This window comes from Zophobas morio, unplaced genomic scaffold (genome assembly GCF_036711695.1).
Source record: "Zophobas morio isolate AGI-343-1 ecotype UQ-CSIRO unplaced genomic scaffold, CSIRO_AGI_Zmor_V1 ptg000022l, whole genome shotgun sequence".
Classification (NCBI taxonomy): domain Eukaryota; kingdom Metazoa; phylum Arthropoda; class Insecta; order Coleoptera; family Tenebrionidae; genus Zophobas; species Zophobas morio.
Genome location: NW_026972127.1, coordinates 8,152,932 through 8,171,220, shown reverse-complemented (window position 1 = coordinate 8,171,220; position 18,289 = coordinate 8,152,932). Strand labels below are relative to the sequence as shown.

The window sequence follows — 18,289 nt, the reverse complement described above, 5'->3', positions numbered from 1 at the left end:
CCAATTAATCCGAAACAAAGCTTCAAAGCTCAACCCAAACAACAATTAATTTCTATATTGTATAATATAAACGGTTACTAACCTTTGGTAACAATCACCATAGCTCTAAGTGAAGGCCAAGCTGGAGGAAGTGAGTGAATAATAATGAAACGGACGCGTCGACATGAATGGGGACATTTTCAGCACTGCAGAAAGGCGAGCTTTACTCTCTACCGGAAAACGGAAGCATTTTCCACGCGTTGCATACAGTAACACAGTAACAGTGATCCAGATTTTCGTCGTCATGCGGAGATCATCCAACGGACAGACCGACGGAAACTCTAAGCTGTCGCTCGAAAAGCTATCCCAGTGCCTTATTTCCCCAGTGGCGTCCGTCAAAACTGGCGGCATCAAGACAGCCCACAACATCTCTTGTGCGAAAACCCGGTCGTCAACCTCCGTTCGTAATGTGTTACGCTATCTTCGCAATGTGAGAGAAATCGCGGACGTCGTTGGGATTCCGAAGAGCCGGACGAAGAAAACGCGGAGAAGAGTGTCGCTGCTTGGATGCGACAGTAGGTGTAAAAATGCCGCGAATTGAGGGCGAAAGGTAAACCGTGAGGTGTGTTAAAGTAAAATCGGAACGAAACGGAGTTGAATCTGAGAACTCGAGGCGGAAAATAGAGAAAAGAGAATGAAAGGAAATGGGAAAACGAGAAGGGAGCCCAATTGGACGTAGGTGGAGTGTCACAGAAGGTGGAGGGACACAAAATTTACAACGGGGTGGTATTAGGATCTGTATAAATTAATTGTAAGAGTGAAGAGTGTCGTTTATTTATTCGTTTTTATTTTTTGTTACATATCTATACATAAAATGGTTTTAGTCACTTTATCAAATTTTCTAATTTTGTTAAAAAAATAACGGTCAAGGCCTTGAAAGCTAAAAATAGAAACAATAATCTAGTCTACTCTCTTTCCTTTCGTTTCTTGGTTATATTTTTGTTTAAAACTTTCAGTTCTTAATAATATAATAATAATAAGATGTGTTATTAGTTCTAGTTCTCATCGTGAGTATTCTGACAAGAGTGAAAAAGTTCTACGTTTTCGTACTATTGGAAAGCAAAAATCAAAAGAACTGATCTTTTTGCACAAATTTTCGTACAATTCTGCAGTTGCTAGTTCAAAGTTTGTCTTTCTTCATTCTTCAAAAATTTTTCCGCTGGGTCACACTTTCATCTCTCTTTGTATCTTGAGCGATGATCAACAAAGTGGTAAAATTCCAAAAATGCAGCTTTGAGCGATGTTTATTCGCACGTGTTTTTCGGCGAATTTTTGAAATTAACCTTGAAACCTATGAAAATAAGAACTGGCCTTGAGATCGGCGTTGCTTGTTTAGGTAGAATGTCGTGTCATAAATAGTTTGTTGCACTAGTGTCTTTACGAAAGATAAAGTCATTCCGAATTAGCATTCGGATATAAATTTGTTGTCTGTTTTAGTGGCAAACAGGAGTGGAAATGTTTACCAACGCGCATAAATCCTTCTAGAAATATGATCCTGAAGACGTTTACGACTTTTATTGTGTGTTTAATTTTCGGATTCGTATTAGAGGTGCTAAAACAGCGAATAATCTCCTAAATGATGGGTCAGAGTTACCTAGCAGGAAGTCGTTTACTCAATTCCGAGATAGACGGAATTATTAGTTACAAGTTCAGGGTATTCAGGTAATTTCATTTCTTAACACAATAAGCACTTACGTGTTGTGTTAGAATTCATTAGTTTCCATTCTAGGTAAAGTTGACTCGACTTGAAACTAGAGGAAAAAAAAGACTCTCGTTACACTATGCGTTCTTCTTCACGCACTCTCGCACTTAACGCACGTATAAATTAGTTCCTTTTTCGCCTAAAACAAAGCCGGGTATCAAGTTCATTGACTTGTGACGTCAGCGGACCTAACCTAACGTAAGTGAAGACTGCGTTCCAACAGCAACTTTCAAATCTTTGTAGGTGTTGCATTCCACCCTACATTGTGCTCATCGGACAGGAACAAGCCGATTATGTCACTCCAAGGGACACCTATTAACTAACAAACCCACAATTAACACATAATGGCGAGTCCAAAATTCCAAAAACAACAATTAGGTCAGCCAGTTTTAAAAAGCCAAAGTTCAAAGAAAGGCCCAAATGAAGTATGCACACGTCAATATTGACGCTGCTTCAGTTCGCTGATTTTTAGACCTCTTTCGCGCAAAATGAAGACTTGATAGGTGCTAAACAGAATGTGTTACGACCCGAGTTTATTGAACTCCCCACGATGTAGAACAGAGCAAACTCGATTAAATTTTCGTTTCGTTTATTACAGACGTCAGAATTGTCTCTTGGAAAAAACACCCTGGGATTTTTTAGTCTGGTTTCTGCGATATTGGTGTTTACCCCAGTTTCTAGGGTGGCCGAAACCAAAGCGAATCCGTTCAGAACTGATGCACCTTGACAATGAGTTGTGTAATGCTTTTCTTTGACCGGAGAAAAAGGGTTAACGGTATCTTGGTTACCAAGAAGGCGACAATTTACGGAACTTTCTACCCCCCATGTTGGTCATAAATTCACGAACGGGAGCATTGTTGCGGTTTATGGTAACCACCCTCTGGTTTTGAAAAGAACTGTCACCGGTTTGAAATACAATACAAATTACTGGTTGACCTAGAGAAAATTGTGCACGCTTAATCGTTATAGTGGTGAAATGGTCGTAAATATTGTCTGTAGATGAGGGTGGCTGTATTAGAAATGTAAAAATTTATATTCCCGGTGGAGATAAACAGTCGAAATTTGTCTCGGTGATGGATAAGTGGCCATATTTCATCGCGAGAGTGAGTGAGTGGCAAAATCCATCCCCAGCGGGGTGTTATCCGAGAGAATCGCCCGGAGACTTCAACAGTGGATGAGACGCGAAACCGACTCTCGTTCTCCTGTAATTGTTTTCCGAAGAAATTGAATCATAATTCACCTGTCAAAATTCACGCGAATGTGAAGAGAAAGGCATTTCACTGAATACCTAAATTCGTTAGGTGCGTGAAATAAGGTTATATCATTTACCATAAACAAAATGCCGGCGATGAGTCAAAGACCTTCTCAAAAGTAGAACTTTTACTCCGCGAAGTAACGTTAATCATCACGTTTTTCCGATTCCGAGGACGCCAATTCGGCTCAGTCTGCAATCAGCTCGAAAACGCAGCCGTAATAACCCTCATCGGCCGTAAAATTTCTTTCGATTGCGATGGACGCGATAAAGGCGGCTTCTCGGGCAGATGAGAGCGCTTGGTCCATGAACCCTAAAACAACGACAAAAAGAACTTCCTCAAACGTGAGCTGCAGCATTGAAGTCGCTGGCAACGTCTTGAGGCCGCTCAGAATTTGGAGGTTGTTGACCGAAGTTCCCGTTAGCCGAAGCTTCCAACTATCACCACTTGGCGCTGTGTGAAAACCATCACGGTCAAGTTTAACTCGGATCGGTGTTTAGTTTCTAAAAGACTGCGAAGGTTGAAGAACGTAGTGGTGTGTTTGACATTGCCCTAGACATGCGGCTTTGACAACCGGTCGACGCTTTCTTCACGCTTGGATTAAGTGAACGTCAAAATTTTTCGTTGGACATGCGTTTGCAAAATTCCGTTCGGAGACGATCTCGACTGATTTAGACAGTGTGTGTGTTGAGTGACTTTTTTTGGATTACGTTTAGTGACATTGCCAAAATTTTCTGGATACCGTGGATTTTATATATTCCTCCGAAAGATTGCCACGAAGGTAAGGGTCTCGATCCCGGTGGTCCGAATTGTTTATAGGCGTTTTTGCCGCGCTTGATCAATCTCCTCGCGGCGCAAATTAAACACCTGTAGACCTCAAGGAAAATTTTTTGCCGACAGACGAACACCGAGAAAATGACTTACCGATGATTAATTCAATTATGTAATGACGGGGAAGGCGTTAAATTTTGGCAGTCATGGTATCATGGCGATGTTATTGACCTTAAGACAAGACATTCACATTGATATTACGTTTCGTAATTCCTCTCGTACTGTTTGCTCAACGAACATCACTTTTTCGACACACGCAAAATATTGTAGGTGTATATATTTTGAAGGTGTTGACATTGTTAGCAAACGCGTCGGCGTGTGGTAGGACGAAACAATATCTCATTAAGACCAAACACAATTAAATTTTCGCAACAATTCAATTTCGATCAATTCACTTTTGACGAAAATGCAACTAGCTGTGGAAAAAATTAGCATACGAATTCGTCCTCCAGGAGATAAAATTTAAAAAACAAACAAATTCGTCCGGAATAAAATTCGGCATGTGAACATTTGTTAGGTTCATCGAACCTCAAAATTTAACCTCAACCTTGTGTGCTGGTGTATAAGGTCGAAAACTGCATAATAAGGAACCAGTTCCTTTAATGTTGATAACTCGTTCTGTATTTTGCAATCTGTTTTGTACAACGTCGGGTTGCATTTTATTATCATATTTTGTAACTCGAGTGATTATTAGGCACTTATTCAAACCCCTATTAACATAATCTAGGCGAAATTAATGCGACCTCTCTGGTCTCGATTTTTGAAATTGGGCATCAATGCGGACGCCTTCGAACAATAACTTTGAACAATGTCATGATTCATCGAATTGTGGCCTACGTCACTAACTTTCATTGTAATCGAAAACCTCCTTATCTCGTTATACCGAAATTATCATAAACAAACAACACCGAAAGAAAGTTAGACCGGTGATAACTGTCATAGGTGTTGCATCAGTCGGTGGAAAAATTAATGGAGTTGCTCCCTAATGGCCCTCTTTATCATATCGTGTTTGAAATTTTTTAAGAAAAATTGATGATGCTGCCTCGACTCGTACGACGATTCTCGATTTTTCTATGCTCACCTTCCTTTCGGATTAGTAGGACACTAGGGCAGTTCAACGAACTCAATCCTTACGTGCTCACCAATAGCTTATTATTAGCTTATACATCGATGGTTTTTGTTTATGAATCAATTTGCTGAAACGGTGGCTTTTGAAAACGCGGCAGTTTTATTAAATTAGCATTTCTTCACCGCAACAGGTCTGAATTTCTCTGGATTTGTCTTTAGTGTGTTGTTTATAAGTCGCGATCAAGTTTTGACATTGACTAACCCAAGTTGAGACCAAGGCCAAGGTTAACCGTGTTTGAATCATTATTTTACAAGATACTTAAAATAATAATTATTGATTCAGAGTGCTTTCATGGTCATGGCGACAGTTCTTGGTGTTTATTACCCAGAAAACGGCTCCGACTGACTTCGGTTATTATCTGGTAATAAAACGTTTATGGTGCTAATTGTATTACATAGCGGTACCTGCACCAATAGTAAAAATTGTCCATCGCCAATAAACTGCTTAGTCGGACGACCAAACTTGTAAATCTTAGATGACAGTTCGTGATTTTAACTTTGTTGCGGTCTATTTTATCGTCACAATTTGACTATTAGATTCCATCTAATCTACACGATCGTGAATGGCTAATGAGAATGTTTAAAATAAACACAAATTCCGTTTCCGCTACATCGAAACAGGAATAAAAGAGCTGCACGCTGTGTTGATAGTATGACTTTTAAGCTTGTTAATTAAGCAGAAATGAAAATCCGAAAGAGCTTTCTTTCAGAAAATTCGCAAGAAGCTACGAGTGCACTGGTTCTTTTGTAAACAACCACTTTATGAACTTTCTTGGAATGAAACAAAGTTTACTCAGATTATTCTGGAGAATGTAAATTAGACTGAACAAATTTTGCAGCAAAATTGGAAAGATAGAAGTGCGACCAGTCTAAGAAATAACAAATTAGACGACATGGAGATGGTTTATACAGCATACATTACTCAGTTAATGAGTAATTTAAATTGTAGAACGTCGTTTCAACCACGAAGAACCGAAACAGAAAACTGGGGCGCGATTTTCCTCAAGTTCCTGAAACAACTCATCTGATTCCTAGATTAGTATAAATTTGACTTACAAGCTTGAAATTTTCCGTCTGGTATCTAGTAATTAGAATAATTGCGTCGGTCCCCATAATCTATGCAACTAATTCCCCATCATTACCCAAATTACTCCTTTCCAATTAAACAGTTTGGGACATAACTGCAAGATGTTTGTCGAGTAATAGTTCTGGAGACCCATTCAAACCTGAAAGAATGCTGTATACAAAGCAAACGCCGCCTTTTTATCTTTTTTTCTACCACACCTGCATGCTGTTCCCGTTTCTGAGTGTTTTTTTCTACCATCGATACCATATGCATGAGCGTATTATTAAAAGGGTTAGATAAGCGAGCTTAAAAGGAGGTTAACTAGCGGTGCTTCGCTCCCGGGACCGATGAAGGTCTATCGTCCAGACCCTTATAGCCTTGAGAAATCAAGTTCCGTTTAAATGGTATCACCTGCCCACACAACAAGTTGTTGAATGCTCCTCTAGATAAACACGCGTTTTGTGTGTTGGTTTTACCGTTACGATGATGCATGCGCTGGAATTATGACCATCGGCCTAGAATCAAATTCAGAGTTGTTGACTCGGACGGTTCCTGGAAGAGTTAATTAGGAGAAAAATTTTATGGGTTGTGGTTGGACAATGGTGGACGGGTGCAGGAGGGCGGTTGGTCAACAATGGGTTTCTTGAGAATTGTTATCTTTACCTAACGGATTATTCTTCTTTGAGCGGCGATTTCCGATGTCCATTTCGGTATTCAGAATTTGCACAGACGACAGCTGTCGAGACTAGAAAAATTATTTTTTGTGTCTGCAAAACTGACCGCCTTTGGAAATGAGGTACTTATTTTTCACCGCAAACCGACTGTGCTTTGACAGCAATTTCTAAGCAGAGTAATTCTTTGTGGAAATGGCGCCCGAGGGTTTATGGGAGCTGTGTTTTCTACGATCTACGTGATGCATTATGGTATTCGGCTGAATGGTGGCAAATCTGGGTGACTGGGATCATTCAAGATTTTATTCTACGTCAGAGATATAATTTAAAATTGTCTGTTTTAAAGTTATCAATTTACTCTAAAAAATGAAATTATATATTAATATTTTCAAAAACCCAAAACACATAACTGAGCACTCAAAATTTTCACACAAGAATAAGAAATTTCAGTCAAAAGTTCCATTATTTCGTGGCATACCCAGTGTGCTTCGTATAATTTTGGCCACTAAAAAAATAATAAATTCTTTTATTTATGTCGCCGGTGTCTCAAGGTTGAAAATGTTTTTATGGACTCTAATCGTAATTTATAATGCCAATAAATAAATTCAAATTTAAAACTTCATAAAATTTAATGCCATATTTAATGTTACACATTACAGGCAGAAAGTTAAGAATATTTGTCAAAGTGACAGTTAATTATAAAATCGAGATCGTAAGTATAGCTATTTGTACGTCCTTGTTTTATTTTTTAATGAAGATATTTAAATAGCTCGTATAAATCAACTAACTATGGACAGTGCAATATATACAGATCATCGTATTAAAATATCAATGAAAATTTAATGTTGTTCAACAGTTATAAGCGGCACATCAGCTTAACGAACTAGTTATGGCACAAGTGTTGACAAGGCGGCAACAGTCAACACCAACTTCGATGTAACAGCAAAATTATAACAGTAGTTTCTCAAATATTATTTCAGTTAAAGTTAAAAATGGCAAAATATTTAAAAAAGAGTCAGAAATTACATAGTCTTTGACATGAATACTCATGAGACAAGTAAACAACACCACTTTCATAATTCAACTTCAATGATTAAATATGGTTTTTTCACATATAAGGTTTAATTTGGGACATTGGCTATACATTTCTACAAAAATGTCTGTTTAACACTTTAAACTGCTTACTATAAAGAAACATTCTATAGCTGTTAGGTAAATATACTTCCAGATATGAAATAATGAATTAATCAAATGAATAAGGAAAACGAAAACTCTACTATTGACTTTTATCACAGTTTGTTACTAAATAAAATACTCTCCGAGAAAACACTCGCTACTTCAATTCTCACTTGTTAAATATGGCAATATCGATGTATCTAGGACAAAAAATGCTAAACACATGTGTATAGAAGTTATTATCCCCGACAAGTATATACACGAAAAATGCAGATCCGTACTTAGTAGACGCATTTTTAAAAGATTGACGAAAATTCAGCACTTATACCACACGACCAAAAAAAAACCGTCTAGTAAGCCATGGAATTTATTTGACACTAAATTTGAAACCATGCTTGTAAATCGTTACACATCTGAAGTTTTGCAAAATAAGTTAATTTGCATTGTTTGGAAATATTCCAGCAAACATTTACGACTTGCAGACATGCAAAGGAACAACCATAAACCTAAAACGTTTGTGATCTGCTGAATTATGTTCACGGAGACTTACAACAATTAAGTGCCATATGATCGCAAAAAAAGCCATCTAGTAAACTATGAAATTTGTTTTTAAAATAATGCAGCTATTTGACACTGTGTTTCACAGTTATTTGGCCGTAACTGTCAAACTAAACAAGAAGTTTAACCCCGTTGCACCACTTTTCACCATTCCACCTGCGTTTAACTGGTCTAAACCGCGACCTTTAGCCCAGACCCCCAGCTTGCAAAGGCTTCAGTGTCAAGTGCCTGACCCACCCCAAAGCGTCTCCGCGAATCCCCCCGTTGGCCTAATCTCGACTGTCTTTTCCAGCATTTTATGTCTTTTGTAGGCGCGTTTTGTGTGCGAGCACGCAATGGTCTTTTTACGTGGAAGGAGAACGTGCTAGTGGAACCAGACAGGTGGGAGAAGTAGGGGAAGTCGGAGTGTGTCGGACGTTGAACCCGTGGTCTCAATGTTGACATCCCGGTTAAGGCTACGCTTCCTCGTTGAATCCACGCGAAATTCCATGTCCTTGTTCATTACCATCGCTGTTTCGAAATGTAGCAGTGGCCTTTGATGCGGCGGAAATGGTGCGCGAATGAGGGTCGAGGCGAGCGAGGCGTGTGGCAAAGGGTCTAGGTTTAAGAGTTGGGCGCTTTGGAGTAATGAGTGGTGCTTTGAGAGTTATGTATTATTCCTTTGAATGAAATTCACTTTATATCACAATTTGATTTTCAAAGAAATTGTAATTTTTCTATTTGGTAGAAATATCAACATGCCGTAAAAATTGATCAAGTTGGTGCTGATTTTCTCTAAACATTATGAACTATGTCTGCAATAAGCCTAAATTTAATCGATAACAACTGATACCCGGAATGCTGTTACCTAACCTTACTTTTTAACACCCGATAAATAATAGTTGATTGCTTAAAGAGTTATTTTTTTAACTGATTTATTTAAAAGAAATTTTACAATATTTTTGAAAAAGTAAAAGGAAGTTCACTAAGGATCTGTTCTAAATTAAATATAGTTTCATAATAAGGACAAAATTTGACTGGAAATAAATTTTTAAACCGGTTGAGCATGTGTTGAAGTAACCCACAAACAAATAAAATTTTAACTTCTTTATGCCTCGGAATTTTAACATACAATATAATATACAGAGTGGATCAACAACTTTGACATTTCATTATTTATTAAAGACAAAAAAAAGTCGTGATCTAGATTCTATGGCTTTCGCGCAGTTATTTTCAGCTATGCAGAGTGTTATGTTTTTGAGACGTAATGCACATCCAACTATTTTTAAATATATCTCCTTATACATTTTTAGATGTTTCAGTAGACCTTCGAAATTCTAGTGCGACCTTACCAATTAATTGATTTTTCGTGAAGAGTTTTCACAATATAAGTATTACGTAAAACCTCATGATGTAACGGATGATCAAAATTGAGTTGGCCATGCAAATATTTTTATGTCCTTGATTAAACTGTAAATGTCAAAAAATCAATTTTTTTAATTACAAATGAGGTTATGCATGACATTTACAGTTTGATCAAAGACATGACAAATTGACAAATATTTCCAGGACCAACTCTAATCTGAAAACTTTTTGATCACCCGTTACAATGAAAATTGAGTCTTATTTATTTAAAAGAAATATTTAAAATATAAAAAAAACAGTCTGCTAAAGATCTGTTGTAAATTAAGTACTCGTATAACAAATAGTTTCATAATAGGGGTGTTCTAAATTTGGCTGGAAATCAATTTTTAAATAATTAGACACACAGACGGTGATAAAAATCTAAGATCCTATAACTTAACGTTGATTTTTCGTATAATAAAATTACAGTTTTTCTGGAGCTCTATCAATAATAGTATGGATCAATAAAATACATATATTTTCCTCTACATTTCCTTCTATCCAAAAAACAAAGCCAGCTTGATGACTTTTTCTATTCAAGAACCGTTATATAATTTATCGCTTAATTAGATATTGTTTTTTTTTTAATGATTTATTTAAAAAATATAGGTATTTAAAAATTTTTGAAAAAGTAAAATGACTTTACTAAAGATATGTTCTAAATTAACTATACTTCTCATAGATAGATACATAAATATAGGGGTGTTTAAAAAAAAAGCGGTAAAATTTAACTTGAAATCAATTTTTAAACAATTACGCCTGTATTTTTTAGTGTTTTTTTTTCCTTCACTTTAAACATATATCTTTAAACTGTGTCCTAAGGTTTGGTTTGTAACACGTTCTCGAAATTCTGAAATAAATTTATTTATGAACAATTAGAAAATACTAATAAAATGTTTATTACTGGACTGGAAAATTAACTAAACGGAAAAAACATATTTGAATCGTTTAATAATTCAGGAAAAGTGTTATTTTTTTTAAGTTAATTTATTTTTGTATTTTTTCACTTTATTGCTAGTTAGATTAAAAATTCTTTCAAAAATCAAGTTGAATTAATTTATTTTCTTAATTAAGGATACTAAATTCTTAAATTAGAACAATAGATACGTCACGATACTATAGTTTCTTCAGCCAATATTAAACTGCGCCGAATTAATACGCTTTATTCGGACTGGTTTTGTTTGTTTTGTTATTTTTGCTACGAATTATTCACTAAAACTTCAAGACATGGTTCTGTACTACTTTGACAAAAAAATCTTTCAAATGACTATGAAACTATTTAAAAACTGTGAATTTTGCTCCTTTTTTTTTAGTAATTCTTGTCATATGGATTTTTAACTCTCCTTGTTATTAATCTGGTGCATTCATTACATCATTGGTATAAAATTACTAAAACCCCCCACAAAAATTTAGTAATCGCAAAAACGCTAAAAACTCTACACTACGTCGCTCCGTCCGTGACCTAAGCTAGTGCGAAAGCAAGAATTCTGATTGGCGAACATGACCTGATTAGCGGCGATGGTCCACTTGTGGCCATTTCACCGTGAAAAAACCGGCCCGGGCGATTTTGCCGACGCAAAACGCAGGGTGGCTCCCGTCTTCGCAACACGTATCGGTTTGTTGGTAAACAAAGGGGATTCCCGGGGTTGATTGAACTCCGAATCGGGAGATCGTGAATGCGGAAGGTCCGGGTTTGACCCCTCATGACCTGGGCCAACACTTTCCATGGTAACCGACACGCAAGTCGGGGATTTCGATCGATTCCAGGCGATGTCCCTCCCTCTCAGACAACACGCTACTTTGACAGAAATTACGATATTTATTTGTTATCTTATCGACAACAGTTTTATGCTGGGGTTAACATCCAGAAGAATGGCTTTGTTGCACCGCTGCGACCCCCATTGTTGGGAGAACGGGAAGACGGATCTGGATGTGTGTAGTAGTAATGTGTACTTTTTTGGTTTTGCCATTTCTCAGTCGGTCTGTCGAGGCGTAATTGGAGGGTTGCGAGGAGATGAGGCTGCAACTGGAAAGTTATCAGTTATGCAGTAATTAAGAGCGATGATTTACCTCGTGACGCTAAAGGCGCAAGTTGGGCATTTCCGGGAGTTCCGGGATTCTCCGGGTGTAGAACGCAGCGGAGGACGTTGACCTCTTATTGATTTTGTGCAATTTCACTTTTATTTTGTTTTGATGGAAGTGCGGCAAAAGTTGATTCATCCTGCAATTTACAATCAAAGTCAAATTTCCGCTGTAGTATAGTATGAGGGGGGTCTTACATTAAGTATACACAAGAAAATACACGAAGGACCACCCACATTACTTATTACTGACGGGGTTGCATTTGCTTTTCAGGGTTTTCTATATTGGAATATGTAATTTGTGGTATTCTTGTAAAGCGATTGATAATTTTAATAAATTACAATGTGAGTGATTTATTTATTAGGAAAGGGGTGTTTCCGAGGATGTGAACTTAGGCAGTGAGTGTTCAGTGACACGAATATGGGAAAAGATTCTTCCTATTTGTATCTATCTGAATAAAAATAAAGTTCTAAAATTAAGCACAGATCATCCGAAGATAAAGTTAAAAGAATATTGATCATACAGTGTACAGTATATCTGGAAAATATGGAACAAGTTTCACACAAATTTGGCTATAAAAGTTGGTACAAATATTATGGAAGAAATCAGCTTATGGTTCTTTTTTTGTTTGATATTAAAAATTGTTGAAACTTCTTACTAGGGAATAATCGCGTTGCCGCTTCTTAATTCTAGTGTTCCTTACTACCTGCCAAACAAAACGGTACAGGTGAATGCAAAAGTAATTTAAATTTTTATGTCGGCAAACCGCAATTTTGTTATTAGAATTAGCAATAAAAGCGATTAGTTGTAGGTAGCATCATAAATTAATTTCTACTTACAATTTCATGGAATCGGACACACTCATTCGTTTCCGATTACCTCGTACGTAAACATTAATGTTTTATTTTATTTAGTTGTATTTGTATTTTTATACGATTTTTAATAATATTTTATGCCTCCAAAACTACCGAACCGATCGCTTTCTTTGAAATTTTAAGTATACTTTAAGGTAATCGTGACAATTTTTTGTACATCGGATTTAATAGTCCAACAACAATAACACACAAGATTTTTTCTAATATAGGTAAAATACACTGATATTCACCCACTGATTTAAATTTGTTTGTTAGTCCCCTCCACGAGACTGATGACGCCATTTTTGAATTATTTAACTGGGCGTTTAAAAAGTAGAATCGTATTACTGACACAACAACAGCACTTTTTGGTCACTTTTTTGTACTCAGTTGTCGAAAAGTTACTTTTGTGTCTTTGGATTTGTGTTTTGTCAATTCTTTTCTAGTAGAAGAGCAAAGTAGTGTTCTGGTTTTTCTCAAATCTCCAGTGCTTATCTTCCAATAAGGAAAAAATATTTTCTAACCTCAAAACCACTTATATAACTAGTTATGTTTCTGTGTGGTCACCTAAAAAATGTTGTGTGTACCTTGGGCAAAGTGAAACTTTTTGGACCAAACTTCAGATCGGCCGAAAAAGTTCTTCTTTGATACATAAACACATCAGATGAGAGAAAATTTATCTCTAAATATGTAATTTATCCAGAGTAATAAAATACAACAATTTTTTATAATTTCAAAGATCTACCAAACCAAAATTTTAAAGACATTTGCAACGTTCGAAGCAGTAATTTTTTGTATTTTTTCCAAATTGAAAATCTGCTGTCATTTGAAACAACCAAAATGTTTCGTTTTCCAAAAACTTAGTTTACCTAGAAAATTGTGCTTTTTACTTCTCGAACCTAAGTAAGTATTATAATTAAGTATAATATTTTCTCGACATTTCATGACCCCTAGAATAAGAAACAAATTGTTTGTCTGTGTCGATTTTTATTAGGCAGATAATCTTGGAAACTGTTGGACCATTTGTTGTCAAATTTTATAAACATTCTAAAAATCTAACCAAAATTTGTTTAATAATTCCCACCCACAATGTCAGATCAAATTCTGTCTAGTAAATGTGTTTAAATTTTGTAAAATAACATACTTCTATATTTTTGTGATTTATGAATCTGTCTTTATTTTTATCTGGGTTTTATCCAGATTTTTGAAAAAAATCAAAAGTTTATTTTAGAATTTAACTGCAACCATTTAACGTTAATTGATGACGTCATCTCAAAATTTTACCGAATAAATGCCATCTAAAATGTGCAAAATATTGTGAGTCTATTTTCACTTACAGGGATTATAAAAAAAATTATAATAAAAAAAGTCGTAAAATCAAATTTTCTCATTTTTCGAAAACGTTATCATTAAAAAATAAAAGTGGCAAAATTAAATTTTATAATTTTTCGAAAAGGTGGATATATTGGACCGTACTTCCGGGGTGAAGAAAGTTCTGTCTAAATTAAAAAAGGGGTGGTATAACTTTTACCCCTGTCTCTCCCCCTTTTTCTCGTACTATAGTTCTCAAACGGAAGATCCGATTTCAGTGCGGTTTTTTTTGTTTGAAAGCTGGTTTAATCGGGATAATTTGTGTCTATGTTTGATGATAATCACTTTAGCCACTTTTATCCCTGAAGCATTTGTCTGTGGCACCCTAGCTCCCAAATAGATGAACCGATTTCAATGTGGTTTTTTTCTTAAAAGCTGGTTTAATACGAATGATTCTTGGTTGTGTTGATTGGTTAGCAGCAGCGAAAGTCCCAAAATTAAATTTTCTCATTTTTCGAAAAAATGATAAAAATTAAAATTTTCAAAATTAAATTTTATAATTTTCGAAAAGCTATACATGTTGTACTGTCCTTCCGAGGTGAAGAAAGTTCCCTCTACATTCAAAAGACGGGTGTTATAATTTTTATCCCTTTCTCTCTCCATCTCTTTCTCTCGCACTATAGCTTCCAAACGGATGATCCGATTTCAGTGCAGTTTTTTTTGTTTGAAAGCTGGTTTAATCGGGATGGTTTGTGTCTATGTTTGATGATAATCACTTTAACCACTCTTTATCTCCGAAGCATTTGTCTGTCTGTGTATTTGTCTATGGCACCGTAGCTTTCAAACGGATGGACCGATTTCGATGTGCTTTTTTTTGTTGAAAGCTGGTTTAATACGAATTATTCTTGACTGTAAACGCCTAAGTACCAAAAAACTCTAAAAGTATTAATTTTTTCCATGGAAATATGCACAAATAATTGAGTTAACCGTTTAGTTCAGATTTCAAGTGTATCAGATTTTTGAACTTTGCTGTAATTTTAATTAAATGCGAAACTAAAGGTAAATAAAAACTACTGTTTCTTCCTTTTATAAAAATAAATAAATAAACACATCAGGTTTTCCTATGTCAAATATTTCCAAAAAAATTGTACATCCTTTTCATGTTTCGAAAAATAGAATCAAAAAACACCCAAACTGTGAATTAATAAACAGAAAACTAACAAATAGTGAGTTGTTAACAAATAAACTTTTAATAAACATGAAGTTTTGCAAAGATATACTATATAGTACACTATATAGTCCTTCTAAAACATGAAAAATATAGCGGAATTTGCATTTTTAGTGCTCATTATTTGCCACGAGGTGTTGTAAACCAACAATTTATTGTCCACCAGTGCTGATAGACAAAACTGTAACCTCCTAAAACCTCCAGCGAAGATTTATTACTTGACGGCTAGCTAGACAAATTTGGCAAACTTAAAACCGCTGCAATCGCAATTTTAGAAAATTTTCAAGTCGCAGTTGGGAACTACAAAGTTGCTAGTCAATTTGGTACAGTAACACGCAACAATGGCTTGTGAATTGTTAATTATAATCGTAGAATTATAGTACATACCATACTCCCACTTGCTACACAAAACTGTTGTATTTAAGAATTGGAAGAATCTAAAATGCGTCGTATAAACTATAGATGAAAATGAACAATGATGGTAAGTTAGTGTGTAATCTTCTCCACAAATAAAAATTAGTTATATAATAAACGTTTACTTATTAACAATCTGTGCAATTAACAATGAGTTAGAGGCCACCTAACTATAATCCGGGCAACTTTTCTCTAGATTTTAGTAAAATTAAGCGACCTTATCACTTTCACCCAGACCCAACCTCATTAAAAAATAAAAATAAACCAACCGACGTCAATCTAATCACCCGCATTTTTCCCAAAATTTAACGACCTGACCTACCCAACAAAAAGCAACGTAGATATAAAATCTATTTTCGCAAATATATGCACTTTATCGTTATCTCTCTCCAACGATTGCACTGTTTACGAAAGATTGTTAAAAATAAATGCACATGCGTTTTTCCAAAGGTCAAACTATTTCGCCTCCACTACCAACCCAAAGAAAACCCAGTCCCCCCTCGCGGCCCCCAAAATTGCCTTTTACGATTCCCCATTAAAAATTCCGCGATAATCGCAAAATTCCAGCGCACGAAAATTTTGTTTATCAAACGCTGCGTTATCACGCCGATGTGCACATGGACAAGAGAGTTTGAACGGGATAGCTGCACCGTTGCAGAGCCTCACGACAGAGAGTGTTGAGCTAGGTCGGCGTCGCGACGCATAACAGCTCGGTGCATATCCGCGTCGCGGTGTCCCGCCAAAACACGCCGGGCAGGTGCGTAACACGCGTAGGGACGCGTGCGAGTGCGTGCAGACACCCCCCAAGACGGACGACTCCGTAGAAAAAAAATCAACGGCGAAGTTTGAATTTCCCGCCTTTGCCAGCCCGGAAACGCGCTATTTTCAAATCGGCGACACTTCAAACAAGCCGCCGACGGCTTACAAACCGCAGCTGCCAAATTTTGCGAAAGTGGCGGCGAAAGTGAGTGCGGTTTTTGATTCGGAAGATAGTTTACTTAATCAAGAAATTTTGAAATTGGAGTCAGAGTTTATGTAAGTTTGTTTGATTTTTTGGTGTGATTTGGGGCTAAAAGTGGTTGAAATCTTGGCAGGCACTTAAAAAAAAATAAGTGATAGCAAGTGATAATGAAACTTCTATTGATTGTTCTATTTTTAGCTCGTTAAAATAATTTCACTATCAAACTGGAACTACTTGTAGTGTGGGTACTTACGGTTGAAAGAGGTCTCCACACGTGGTCACAGCACCCGTTGTGGGTCACTTTGGCCCTAATTTCGGTAAAATTTAGCGAAAATGCGATTTTCAGCGTTCAATACAATCAAAAGTGAAAATTCAAAATGGCTGCCTCCCCGTTTCCGTTACTGAAACGTAGATATTTTCTGCCTTCGAAGAAGCTATTTTAAACTACTTTTCCATATCCAAGGTAACCTTAGTTGTTAACTTCATGCAAAAAATACAAACCATCCATTTTTCATGCTAGTCCCCACGAGCTGGACCTGCAATACCAATCAACTTTGACCTTTAAAATTTTTGATTTTCATTTCGTGTTTTTAGAGAAAATAAGGACTTTTCGTGATTCTTTGCACCCAATTTTGGTTTCCTTGTGGCTACTTTAGCGACCAGTGTGCTTTTTGTGGCATGACAGTAAATTTTTGGCATTCTTCTAGAAAAGTGAATTTCAAGTTCAACTCAAGGATACCTAATCCATCAGTAAATAATAGCAACAAAAAGCAGTGCGATTAATAAATTATAGTTGTAAAGGTGTGTGCGTTGCATAGGTTATGTTGCATTATTTAGCAATTAATTCAACGCGAACACGTTTTTTACCATCAGTTTCGCTCCAGTGATGACGACTAAATTGTGCAATAATCGTTTTTGTAGAAGACGAATCGAACAAAACCAAAAAATGGCTCGAAGAAGACTTTGTAACCTCTGCGTGGAAAAATCCTGCTGGCTGTCACCACGAGTGCATGCTGCATCGAAAATTAATTAAATTAACACTGCACTGATGTTATGTAAGTTTCCGCCCAATTCGACCAATAATCTCGACGTTTGCATGTTTAATTCCACTATTTTTATGCACGTTTTTTATGCGGTCCTGCAGGGATCCGGACATTCCTGCGGTCATCTCATATTCGGTAATTTTTAGTTTGACTTTTATAATTGCAATAACATTGAATGTTTAAAGATCAGTCATGGCCTCGTGCTGTGCCAAATGCTCACAAGGTTTCTTTAAAAAGAGAAAGATAGAGGAAATGCACTCGTTGAATAAAGACCAGAACTAAAATTGACGTCAGGAACATGCAACTCAACCTTGCACTAATATTAGTGCAGAATTAAATAACTTAAAATTGGTGGGGAAGAATTCGGTATAAAATTACCACAGCAGGTAATGATTTTCTCCCTACACCCGAAATCCAGATACGCCATTTTTTGTTTCTGGGTAGTCGTCACGATTGTTGCACTTCAAGGAGGTTACGTTGTATGTTATGCAAAACCCATGTTTACATAACTACTATGTAAAAAAGAACTTAATGGCTGTTTGACATTGAATTTTTCAATGAAGTGATAGCGGACTACGTGGAGGACGTT

General features: G+C 36.3%; 1 protein-coding gene and 1 long non-coding RNA gene across 9 annotated transcripts in view; one reads left to right on the top strand and one right to left on the bottom strand.

Moving 5' to 3' along the window:
• Window positions 1-809: 809 nt before the first annotated feature.
• Window positions 810-15,770, bottom strand: LOC135133867 (uncharacterized). 5 transcript variants are annotated; one of them, XR_010281212.1, is made up of 5 exons: window positions 15,670-15,770; window positions 11,878-12,028; window positions 6,010-11,827; window positions 1,935-2,060; window positions 810-1,880 (listed from the first exon to the last, which is right to left on the bottom strand). It is a non-coding gene; the product is annotated as an uncharacterized LOC135133867 (long non-coding RNA). The 5 variants fall into 5 exon arrangements; XR_010281210.1 differs by having other exon boundaries at window positions 1,935-6,179; window positions 6,238-11,827; XR_010281211.1 differs by having other exon boundaries at window positions 1,935-6,534; window positions 6,683-11,827.
• The window catches only part of LOC135133866 (PR domain zinc finger protein 1), a 34,638-nt gene continuing 20,039 nt past the window's right edge, over window positions 3,691-18,289 (top strand). For 2 of the 4 annotated variants that reach the window (XM_064062396.1, XM_064062393.1), the window contains exon 1: window positions 3,691-3,775. The gene's annotated coding sequence lies outside the window, so the exon portion shown is untranslated. Of the gene's footprint in view, window positions 3,776-17,045; window positions 17,121-17,578; window positions 17,713-18,289 lie in introns of those variants that run through there. The other 2 variants (XM_064062395.1, XM_064062394.1) reach the window with 2 other exon arrangements.